The sequence below is a fragment of the Penaeus monodon genome, chromosome 4 (assembly GCF_015228065.2).
Source record: "Penaeus monodon isolate SGIC_2016 chromosome 4, NSTDA_Pmon_1, whole genome shotgun sequence".
NCBI lineage: Eukaryota > Metazoa > Arthropoda > Malacostraca > Decapoda > Penaeidae > Penaeus > Penaeus monodon.
The window spans coordinates 52,994,566-53,005,941 of NC_051389.1; positions in this window are offsets into that span (position 1 = coordinate 52,994,566).

An 11,376-nucleotide genomic window follows, 5' to 3' on the forward strand; every position below is an offset into this window, starting at 1 on the left:
ATTATCTGCCATTCAAAGTCACCCTGCTGGCAATTTCCGAAATTGCTGGTCACAAGGGGCAAACAGAACCATCGCCTATGTGCTTGATTTCTGCAACAATCATGGCATCTATGATTGACCATGCAACCCACCTCGCAGCTTATTCCTCACTCCTCAGAGAAGACATAGAAAGGGGGGTGATCAAAATCTGCTCAACAATTCATCTGGGGGGGAAAAGCCCCTTTTGGGAGGAACTTTGAAGGTATAACATGTTAACAATGTAAACGTCATGGATACTCTCAAATGAATTTCCGTGTATGAAGTGCAATATATAGTTAAAAATCATATTAATTGAAACATATTATTATTATTATTTATGCAGTTGAGTATTCTTTTCTTCGGGAGAACGCTGATTTCCCCTTGCCATGCTAAATTTTGGGCCAAATTTCCCGGGCCCAAGAGCCCAACGGGTCGGCCGCCCTACTTCCGACCAAGTAGTAGATTAAAACAAACTCTTATTTTGGGGGAAGTGGGAAAAGTTAAAAGTTACGGGCCAATTTTCTTTAAAATAAATATTTTTCTGTTATTCCCTTTTTTAAATATCCCAGAGGGTTTTCCCTTTTTGAAATTTTTAATAAGTACAAAAAGGGCATTTTTTGGGCTCAGTTCTGATAATTTTAAAAACAAAACACCCCTTTAACCCCCCCCCTTACAGATCCCTTGTTAATTCAACTCTCAAATTCAACTTTGAAGGTATAACATGTTAACAATGTAAACGTCATGGATACCCCCTAAAATTTAATTTTTCCCCGTGTATAAATTTGCAATATATATTTAAAAATCATTTTAAATTTAAAAACCCATAAAAATTTTTATTATTATTTTTTGCCGTTGGGTTTTCCCTTTTCTTGGGAAAGGAAAAAACGGATTTTCCCCCTTGCCATGCTCACTTTGCCAATTTCCGAACAAGAGACACAGTCGGCGTCTACTTCCGACCAAGTAGTAGATTACACCAACTCTGTAGTTGAGGGAAGTGGGAAAAGTTGAAGTTACTGCCAATTTATCATTAAATAAATACTTCTGTTATTGCCTTTTAATATCCCAGATGGTTTTTCCCTTTGAAATGTATAAAGTCCCTCCAAAAAGCATTTTGGGAGTAAAGTTCGGGAAAAAATTTTGGAAAAAAAAACAGTCCTACCCTCCTCACAACCCTTGTTTAATTCCAACTCTCTCAAGCCGGATGAAGAATGCATGTGAATATAAAAATATCAAATATTCTGTTAACCCATTATTGATAGGTGTCCCACCGGGGGAGACCCCCCAACCCAATCATGGTGATAGGGCTTTTTTTTCCCTTTGCCCTGTCTGCGGGTTTTTTAGAAACTACAGAGGGATTGCCATTTGGTCACCCACGCCACCTGGGGGGCCCTTTTACAATGCAAAAAATGCACACGGGGGGGGGGGGGGCCAAAACATCATCGGGGCCTTGGAACTGGGGGGAACTTTTCTTTCAAAATATAAGCCAACCTCCCTTTTTTTAATCATCACTCAGCCCTTTAGTTTTCCTCCAAAAAAGGACCTAATTCTCTGCTTGTATATGAGCTGTACTCTGCTCTCTGATAAATACTCGTACTGGTTAACTTCATGCCAGAGTAGGACATTGCCATTGACAAGTCATTGTGGAAGTTCTGAGGATGACTAACTTTCAAAACCTTCAAAATGAGCAAGATTTTGGGTTTAAAAGGCCCCCCAAGCTCTGAAAATAGGACCAGCCGGGCACGGGGGGTAAAAACCCTTTTTTAAAGGGTGTATACCAGGCGGCCCATGGAAACTTTGGCCCTCATCCAAAAGGACAGTGGGCTTCATTTGGGTTTTGGACACTTTTACATCTCATGATTTTCATGGCCCCATGGACCCAAGCAAAAGGAAGGGTGATTTTTGACTACTGAAAGGGGGCGCAAGTTTGGGGTTTTGCTGGCTGCAAGGGTGGGGATAACCCCTTGGGTTTGGTAGCTGATTAAAATTGGCATGAAGTGTTGCCCATTGGTGGATCAATGGCAAGCTCCCAAACCCCAATGCCCTCACGGGCCCCAGGTGGGGGTAAAAGAACCCTTTTTTTTCCCTCTTTGACATGGCCTACCCATCAACACCGGGGCCTGTCCATCATGCCTAGGTGGAGAGGATTCCGCAAGAAAACCCTTTAGATTTAAAAAAGATTGCTGTTGGCAGATGGAGGATGTTTTCCCGGGCAGGGTTTTGCAGAGGATAACAGGATTTTCTTTTTCCCCGGGAAAAAAGGCCTCTGCCCCAAATGTGGGGTTTTAGGCTTGGCATTTTCTTTAAATAAAAATTTCAAATCTGTTTTCTTGGGGAATTTAAAACCCCTTGGCATTTTAAGATTCTGGACTATATGCTAAAACTTCCAACCACTGCAATAAGTGTTGATTTTGCATTTTAGCTTTACAAGTATATAAAACATCACATTTGTTTCTCAAAAGCATAATCTTCAAAATAATCCCCCATGGCTATAAAAAAGGGGTGTAAAATCGGAGGCTTATACTTCTGGGATTTGGTTGCCTATGGTGTGTGACTCTTGTCCATAAAATTTAAAGGAAAGTAAAACCCATTCCCTAATAAGAAAAAAAATCTGGCTAATCATTACAAAAAGTAAAGATTTTGTGATAATTGAAAAAAAAAATTTTGCTACAAAATTTTAACCCCCCTTATTTGGGGTTTTTTTAAAAAATGGACATAATACTGAAATTTTTCTTTTAAATTTAAAAAAAACTCCCGAGTCAAGACCCCTGTGACCCAAAACATAAACCTATCCAAACTTTTAAAAAAAAATTAAACCCAAATGGAAACCTGGGTGGTATGAACAATTTTTCATGAAAAAATTTGGCTGAGGGATGGGTGACAGGAACATCATGGAAAAAATTTGATTGAGAGGCTGGTGACAGGAATATCTATCCATGGGATATTGTTGGCAAGGGCAGGTAACACGGACATCTTGTCATAAGTACACAAAGTACTGAAATTTACTCAGTTGTCCCTTAAGAAGGGGCTTGTTCATGAGTTCCTGAGTACAACATTTTTAAACCATGCCTAGAAGGTCCTCTCCAGGGAGACCTTGGTCCATGTGCAGGAACCTACTCTTGCCCATTGTTACCGGTAGTAAAAGATGTCTTGCAGAAAATTGAAAATTTAAGAAAAAGAAAAAGAAAAAAAAAAGAAAAATTTTTTTTATTATTTTATTACAAAAGTGGAAAATTTACCTGGAAAGATAATATGGAGTCTACTCAGTCAAAATAATCTATCACCATCTTGATACAGTATAACAAATGACAAAGAAAATGGTAAAACATAAATAATGTCTACAGATAAAGTGCTAATAGTACTGAGCATTAGCGCATATCAAGTTAATATGGGAGTTGGTTGTTGGGGAAGAAAAGAGAGTGAGAGTGGCTAAGCCTTGGTGCTCTATACATGTGTTTTGAGGTGCTAGTGTAAAATTGATGGAAGGGTCCCGCTTCATTTTGTGTAATTTTGTTTGTGGGAGGGGCTTTTCCAGTCATGAATGATACATGGAAAGTAAGCGTGTTTTATAAGAATCTGTACTAGTGTGGTATGTCACATATTTCTGGTTATGGGCATTACGTGTGATAGTTGTGTTTATGTTGTGTAAGTAATCTTGTTTATTTATGTCAATTTAAATGTTTTGTGATTTTGAACATTGTTGTTAATCAGTGTGCTTGTTTGAATATTGTGAGGCTGCTGTGGTGTTAATCTTTTCTAACTTGCTAATATTTGTTTGTGTATGAGGGTTCCACACTGTTGTATGATATTCCAGTGTTGGATGGACAACTGTATTGTAAGCTATGTGTTTTTGTTTTCCCTTTTGTCACTTTGTAGATCTTCCTCAGGAAAACCCAAATTTTTCTGTTGCTTTATGGTTTTTGTCGATGTGTGGTTTGAACTTTATGTTTGGGGTGTAGGTGATTCCTAGATTAATTTTTTGGGGATGGGGGTGTTGGGTAATTTTTGACCAAAAATGATTGAATAAAATGGTGTTTTTAGAAAAAGGTAAAATATGGTTTTTGGGGATTTTTCCATGTGGTTTTCCATTGGGGCCCTGGGGGTTTGTCTGGAGGCATTTTACAGTTTTCATGTGTTTTAATTGTTTGACGATGAGAGGCCCCTCCTCAAATAAAAGTCTTTGCTAACCCAAAATTTGGGGGGTGGGGTAGCTAAGGTCATTTTTTTTAGAGTTGGGAAAAAAAGAGGGCCCTATGACAGTGCCCCGGGGGACACCAGCAGAAACAGGAATAAGGTTAGATGCAGTACCATGGGTCCTATTATAAAAAAAAAAGCTATGATCCAGTGAAGAGTTTGTTCAGTAATTCTGTAAACGTAGTTTTTTTGTCAGTCTTTTGTGGGGGGCCTTTTAAAGGGGTTTTAAACAAAGTATTAAAACCCCAAATGCACTTCCTTTTAAAGTCCATCTGTTTAGGATCCCCGGAATGTGATAGGGAAACCCAAAGTTTTTGGGATTTCCCAAATTTAGGGTTTTTATTTACAATTGTTTGGGTCAGAATCCGTGCTGTGCATCATTTAGTATCTTGTTTGTGTCAAGATGATTCATTATGTATTTGTAATGTGTTCAAAGATTTTTGAGACAATGGAGGTGAGGGAGATAGGGGATGTTTTTATGGGGGAATTCCCCGTCCCCCTTTCCTTGAAAAAAAGGGATGAAGTCTGCACAAGCCAGTTGGATGGAGAAAGGGTTTTTTTGAGGGATTTTTCATAAATATGGTTTGGAGAATGGGGGAAGGGGTTTAAAGGTTTTAAAAAAAAGAGAAATGTTTTCTAGACATCTAAGGTCATGTAGCACTATAGTTTTAAAGTTTTTGGGAAAGGGGGGTTGAGGGTTTGTGATTTGTTTTTTCTAAGCTGGGGAAAGGAATTGGTGAGTGAAGGGGTTTGGGTCGGGTGTGGTAAGGGGTTAGATTATATGAAGGATATGTATACGTTTGAGGAAAGAGAATAGGTTGTTGAAGCAGAAAGTGTGGGATTCTGAAAGGATGTCTGATAGGTTGGGAGGTCGGTGAAGGGAGGATAGATGGGGGAAAGCAGAGGTACGGGTTGTTTCAAAACGTGGGCACGATAATAGGATGTGTGGGATTGAAAGGGGAACATTACAACTGTGCAAGGGACATTGGTTTGAAAGGGAGGTGTGACATAAGGTGTTTTCTGATTGATAAGTATGGATGAGACATAAAGGGAATGTGGGGATAAGACAAAATGATAATTGGGGTATTGGAGGATGTGTTAGAAAGGTCTCTTGAAGGCATACAATAGATGGACTATAAGAGGAAAGGATATGACGAAGGTCAGGTCTGTGGGAGCGGAAACCGCGAATATTCCAATGAAGGATAGTTATACTTTACTGATCTTGAGGGAGGAAGCAGTTAGAGGGTGGGAAAAGGACTGAGAGGTCTGAGATGGGAGAGGTGTGGGAGTTGGTGTTCTACTAGGAGGGGTATTAGGAGATGAGGAAGGGGATACTTGTGACATAAGGGATTTACGTGTGTATCCAGGAGGGAGTGGAAGGGATAGAGGGGATGGTGGGAGGGATAATGTGGGCGGGTTGGGGTCGGGGGGGATGGGCTGTGTTGGGAGGGGGTTTAGGAGGATAGGGTGTAGGGGGATATCGTTAGGAGGAGGATGGATATCAGCAGTTACTTGGAGTGTGGAAGGAGCAGGAGTTGTAAGATTTGGAGGTTGAGTGTCAGTTTTCATTAGGTAATCTTGAATATTTTCAATGGTTTCTTCTTCTGAGTTGGTTTGGGAGTTTTGGGGATATAGGATTTCTTGTGAGGGGGGGAAGAGAGGACTGGTGTCTCAAGCAAAGGAGTAAAGGAAGGTGGAGGTGATTGTGTGGTAGGGAAGGGGGGGTGGAACGTTTGTTCTGTCTGTTACGGGTAGTGCGAGGAGGGAGAGGGGAAGGTGTTGGGGTTGTGGTGGTGATTGAGATATCTGTAGTAGAGATTGGAGTGTCTGGATTTAGGATGGCAAAGAGTTTGACTGAGGAAGGTAGGAGGTAGAAGAGGGGGGTTTAGATGTAGGGGGGGTGGGTTTAGGAGAATTGGTAGAATGAGCAGTATTACTGGAGTAAGGAGTAAGAGAGAAACCACGTCGACGTGCTTCTTGTCTGGCTTCACGTAGTGTGAGTCCAAGTTTGAATCTGAGAGTTGCTACCTCAGACTCAAATTTGTAGGTGGGACAGCCCTATAAAATACATTATGGGGCCGCCACAGTTGGCACATGTGCGTGATTGTGCAGGGCAGTTAGATCGGTATGGCCAGGTTGGCACATAGTGGGCATCTGGCTGTGGAACAGCAATGTTTGGCTGGGTGTCCTAGACGCCAACAATTTTGGCACTGACGTGGAGGAGGTTGGTATGGACAAACGGAGGGATTCTCCTCCTATATAGACGTTAAAGGGAAGGTCATGTCTACGGAAGGTAATTTTGGCTATGTTAGTGGGTTTCTTTCGATTACCTCTGGGGGAATGGAGTAGCATTGTACTGACGTTGCATCATAGTCTGTGAGACAGGCAAGTAGGTCTTCTCCACAATCTGACCAATCTTTGTCATAGATTGGGCAATTTGCTGGGGAGATTGAAACTGTTCCGGTGCAAGTATTGAGGGTTGGATGGGGTTCTGCAAGGATGGGGTTACCATATATGTCTGTTAGTTTTGTTAATGCTATAGCTTGGTTTTCGGATGTTACTGTGACAAGACGGGAGCGGTCGGGTCGGCTACGGAAAGAGACTTTACCTACTTGTTTTTGGAGACATTGTTGGAAGAGAAGGGTGTTGTCAGAGTAGGGTGCTGTGGGAGGGATCACGAAAAATCGGTCCCATTTGGCTGTGCTGAAGAGGGTATTCAATATTGTTGTAGTGATAGGGGTAGTCGCAAGGGCGGGTTTCGTGACGATGGAGTAGTGTTGAGGGAGGTAGTGTTATGGGGAGGTGGGCAATAAGGCTGTAAGGTATTAATAAGGGAGGATGGGGTGGTTGATGTTGGAGGTTGTGGGGGTAGAGGTGATGAAGTTGAGCATGCTGGGAGAGTGGAAATGTTTCTTAAGGATTGGTTGTTGGCTACTGTACTAGTAGGTATTGATGAGGGGGTAGTTGTTGCAGTGTTCGGAGCCGTGGTCAAAGGAGAGCCTGGGGTCAGGGAATCGGGTGGGTTTTACATCGTTGGGGCTATTTGATAAAGGGGCAAGCCTCATTGCCCCTAATAGTGGAGGTAAGTTTTCATTGCTGGCCATGGTAAGCCTGGATTATGTTGGGGATAAAAACAGTCCACCCCTCAGGGTCCCCTTGAGGGGTAAGGGCTAGAAAAATCAGGGGAATACCGTGCCCATGGCTCCCTCAGGCCGTTCAGGACTGGCACAAAGTCAGCCTTTCATCCTTTCAGCACGGCTCTCACACCTTAGGAGGTGGATAGCAGAAGGGTTTGGTGAAGGGACAGAAACGAAAAGTGGGAAGGAAAATAAAGACCATGCAAAATTAGTTGAGTCGAGGGCTGAGTCCCAAGGTTGGGAAGTTCCCCATCATTGGGTCCCAGTCTCCGCCTCCTAAGCCCCCCCACGACAACAACGGGCAAGGGATTGGGGGGGTGGAGAATGGGGAGACAGGTTTTGATTAAGGGAGGGATTTTCTCGTGACCAGTTGTTCTATTAGTGTACAGTAGTTTTTATATTCTGTCTGCCCTAATGTCAAGAGTTCGGATGGGTGGGTGGGGGCTGTTTGACATAATAGGTGTAATGGGGTTTTATTGTGCAAAGACAGAGTGGAACTCTGTGCTGAGTAGGTGTGGTTTGTGTTCTGGTGTGGTGACAAGAGTTGTGGTCTTTAAGAGCAGCTATGTTACTGGTGTCCTGTCTATGCATCTTGAAGAACTTATAGAAATGGTTGTTTCTTACATTATCTGTGAGATATTTACTATTTGTTTGCCTTTGGCCTTCTCTATGTTTTTGACAAATATTTTTTTGAAAGATTTAAAGGTGGCCTAATTCATTGGTAGGCTGTGTGATTGCATATGTCTGTTGCCTCTGTTTTTTCTTTTTTTAGGTCATTGGAGAAAAGAGGAGTGTATGCCAGTGTTCATCAAGGGCTCAGAAGATAGAAAGCTGTCTATGTAAATTGTCATGTCTCATAAGGTCGACTCTGTGTCAGCCCTAGAGAAGAGCAAGAGAGGTCCTTGTCTGCGTTTCTATTTGGTCCGTTGAGAGGTTTGCGTCAACAAGAATGATGTCATGGCAACTTCGTCCTGAAACAACCCTGGTGTTTGTAATGCAGTGTATATTGTTTGTGAGGGAGAGGTATAACTTGTGGGCAATGTTTGAAGGGCCTCCATCACAAGCAGGGTGTATGGTGATTTGTGTTCGTGTTGATTTGTGTTTGTGAGAGTGCGAATGCATTCATGATGTCTATGAAGGTGTTGTGTAGTTGCCACCTGTTCATGTGGGGGATGATAGGGTTTTGGCCATCTGTGTCAATGGGGTCAAAAGGGGAAGTTGTGGTCCAGTCATTGTCAGGGAGGTTTAAATCACCTGTGATCCAAATGTGTTTGCCTGAAGTGATGCATGTGAGAGATTTTGTAAGTATTTTGTGTTGGAAGATAGATAGTGGCAAGCAATAGTGATTTATAGTTGGATCCAGATAATCCCACAGTCTATGTCAAGAACAGGCCTATGTTTAACCCATATCTGACGGGTAGCAGTCATAGAGGCCGGGGCCTCGCTGCCGGGGGCTTATATTGTCGCCCTAGCATGCGCGACCACTCATGCCAAATACCAGCAACCCATGCCGTTTCTTCGTAATACTACAAAGATATGTTGTATTTTCAGTTTTCATTATTTTTTGAAGTCTCTACTTGCCAAACTTCCTGATAAATCGAGACTGAAGGGTATTCTTGTTGTTATATAGATTCGGTCTATAGTCTGAATAAAATAAGCAGTGTGCAGCATCATGGAGTTGAAATCGTCGGTTTGTTGCATTTTTTTTGTTTGTTGCATGGTAAAAATGAGAAAGTGTTAAAACCGACTTAATCACACTTTCACTAGCAGAAAAATAATCTTTTGCCGTGATTGTAACAAAAAAAAACTCATGGCATGTCCATACATACTTTATGGCATGTGCGTACATGCCCCCGGCAGATGGTCCCACCATGCCATGGCATGTGCGTACATGCCACCCGTCGGCAATGGGTTAACCCAATCACCCCGGATTTATGTTCTGTCCCTTGTAGGTTTTTGTGAATTTTGTTACATACAGATGGCTCCACATGTGCTCAGCCTCCAAGGAGTCTATCAGTAGGCCCTACTGACTGATCTTGATTTCCCCATTCCTTGAATTGGCGGGAAAATGCATTTTTCCTGTTAATACAATTGATATCAATACTGTTATTATTGTTATTGATGTTATGATTATTAAAGTATTATTAAAATCTTGTTAACATTTAAGACAATGAAATAATGCAAAAGATCCTTTCCAAAAGTCAAGGAAAAGGGTAAACAGGTGAGAAAGGTAGGACTAATAAGTGACCCCTTGATGACTAAGCACTTGTAGAGCCATCTATGTGTGAATACAATAAATAAACCTGTGTTACAGTGGGCATGACATGTATTCTTGCCAAACGTGCCGATTGGGTTAACAGTTAAGTAAGGTTTGGTGGAGATGAGGACACCATTTATGTCAGACGGTCTGTCTTTACGTATCACTGTCGTACTATATGGGAGAGGGAAGACTTATCCAGAGTCTGTGTCAGGTGTCAACCATGTCTCTGAGCCTACTACAGTGTCCAGGGTGTATGTATCAATACTGTGGAGGAGTTGGGTCATTTTGAATAAGGTGCTGCGGAAGTTAATATTGAGAAGTCCTGTGGCATGATGCTGGGACGTGGTGGGTCATGGGTGAGGGGTAGGGGGTACAGGAGAGGAAGAAGGAGTGCAGTGGGAGGAGGGTGTGTAGGAGGAGGAGGGTGTGTGGGAGGAGGAGGGTGTGTGGGAGGAGGAGGGTGTGTGGGAGGAGAAGGGTGTGTGGGAGGAGGAGGAGGAGGGAGGAGGAGGAGGAGGAGGAGGAGGAGGAGGAGGAGGAGGAGGGAAAGGAGGAGGAGGAGGAGGAGGAGGAGAGAGGAGAAGGAGGAGGAGAAGGGGAAGGAGGTGGGGGGGGAGGAGGGAGGGGAGAAGGTGAAGGAGGAGGAGGAGGAGGAGGAGGAGGAGGAGGGGGAGGAGGAGAAGGAGGAGGAGGAGGAGGAGGAGGAGGAGGAGGAGGAGGAGGAGGAGGAGGAGGAGGAGGAAGAGGAAGAGGAAGAGGAAGAGGAAGAGGAAGAGGAAGAAGAAGAAAGAAGAAGAAGAAGAAGGAGGAGGAGGAGGAGGAGGAGGAGGAGGAGGAGGAGGAGGGTGTGTGTGTGTGTGTATGCAGGAGGTGGAGGGTGTGCAGAAGGTGGGTGTACAGGAGGAGGAGGAGGAGGAGGAGGAGGAGGAGGAGGAGGAGGAGGAGGAAGGAGGAGGAGGAGGAGGAGGAGGAGGAGGAGGGTGGTGTGTGTGTGTGTTTGCAGGAGGTGGAGGGTGTGCAGGAGAAGGAGGGTGTACAGGAGGAGGAGGGTGAACAGGAGGAGGAGGTATTGTGGGAGGAAGGGGTGTGTGTGTGGGAAAGGAAGGAGAATGAGGGGAAGAGGGCAATGGAGGGGGAGGGGAGAAGAGATGGAAAGGAAAGGGAAGAAGAATTCGAGAGAAAGGGGGTGGTAGGGGTGTGGGGATAAGAGAAGAAGGAAGGGGGGAAGGGAGGTAGGAGCATTGGGAGATGGCACTAAGTGTGAGGATGAAGTCGGAGGGTTTGGGTGTTGAAGGTGTCGAGTGTATAGGCTTGGGGTAGGAAGCATTACAAGGGATAGGAGGAGGTGGAGTGTGGGGTTCCTGGGAGGGGGCTGTTGTGCATCAGGGTTGTTCATGTGTTCATCATGTGTGTTGAAGGAATTAAAAGTTGAATGCGGGAAGTGAGAAGAAAATTGTGAGAGTGTTAGTAGAGCTACAGCTACTGCAAATCCACACAATACTATTGTTAACTAGTCCACTATATATCTGTGTAAATGCTCTGATGCAGCTGGGAGAGTCTCCACTCAAATAAGCCTAATGCCTGGAATTTGGTCTACACATGAGACCCAAGGCACCCAGATCCAATAGGTTAACCCAAAGCTGATGGGCATGGCATGTATGTACATGCCATGCCCACTGTGAGTTTACTTGATCACATGTTTTTACAAATAGATGGCTCAACTTGTACTAAATCACCAATGAGCCAATTACGAGTACTACCTGTCTCATC